Here is a 940-nt window from a genome sequence, read left to right as displayed (position 1 = left end):
CCGTGGAATGCCTGTGGCATTACAAACTGGGCAAAACTTTCTGCACTCAATGGTTTTGTACATAGTCTCCCCCAGACCTTACCATAATTCAGGAAGCTTTTGTTGGTAATGTTCAGCCCAGGGAAGAAGTTCCCTCACTCACTGGCTGTGTCCTACATCCATTTAGTAGGACACAGCCTCATCATCTATATACACACTTCTATCCAGCATAGACTTCTCCCAAACTCTGTGGATGAAGATACAACATTCCAACTATTTGAGATTACTGTTGGCGGAGGTGCCATACGACTATGTAACGCATATGCTGCACCAGGCAGGATAGATATAGCCACGCTTCCAGCCTCCACCCTCCATGGTATGGTTTACACGGGAAATTTTAACGCCTGTCATTCAAGTTTGGGAGATCTTGCTGGCACTGTGAACCGCAACGGAAATCAACTTCTGGAGTACATTCGTTGAAACCAACTGACTTGCTGGGTCAGTTGTGTATGTATGCACGCACGAATTGGTACTTTAGATCACATCTTTACATGTGGACTTGTCCCTTCCCAAGTCAAGTGTACAACTGATCCCACACTCTTCTCAGATCACATTGGCCTCAGCATCCATTATTCCCTTCCTGCTTTACCTACTCCAATACACACTCACACTTACATTGCAATCCCACCTAAGTACCATCCTACATACATCTCATGTATGACTAACCTTCTTCCTACATTTGACCTCCACTGCCCTGATAAACTTGACTCCTTACTTGTTAGTGCCACAAATGCTTTCCACACACGATACATCAGAAAGCCACATATCAGGCGTCATACTGGAGAATTGAATTTTTGTTGTCTTTTGCTGTATTTGTAATTTTATTCTGATTGTTTTATTTTGTGTTAATCAAAGATTTTGTCGATATATTTCAATGTTAATACACAATTTGAATTTCCTT

This window comes from Macrobrachium nipponense, chromosome 2, assembly GCF_015104395.2.
Source record: "Macrobrachium nipponense isolate FS-2020 chromosome 2, ASM1510439v2, whole genome shotgun sequence".
Classification (NCBI taxonomy): Eukaryota; Metazoa; Arthropoda; class Malacostraca; order Decapoda; family Palaemonidae; genus Macrobrachium; species Macrobrachium nipponense.
Note: the sequence above shows the minus strand (reverse complement) of the source record.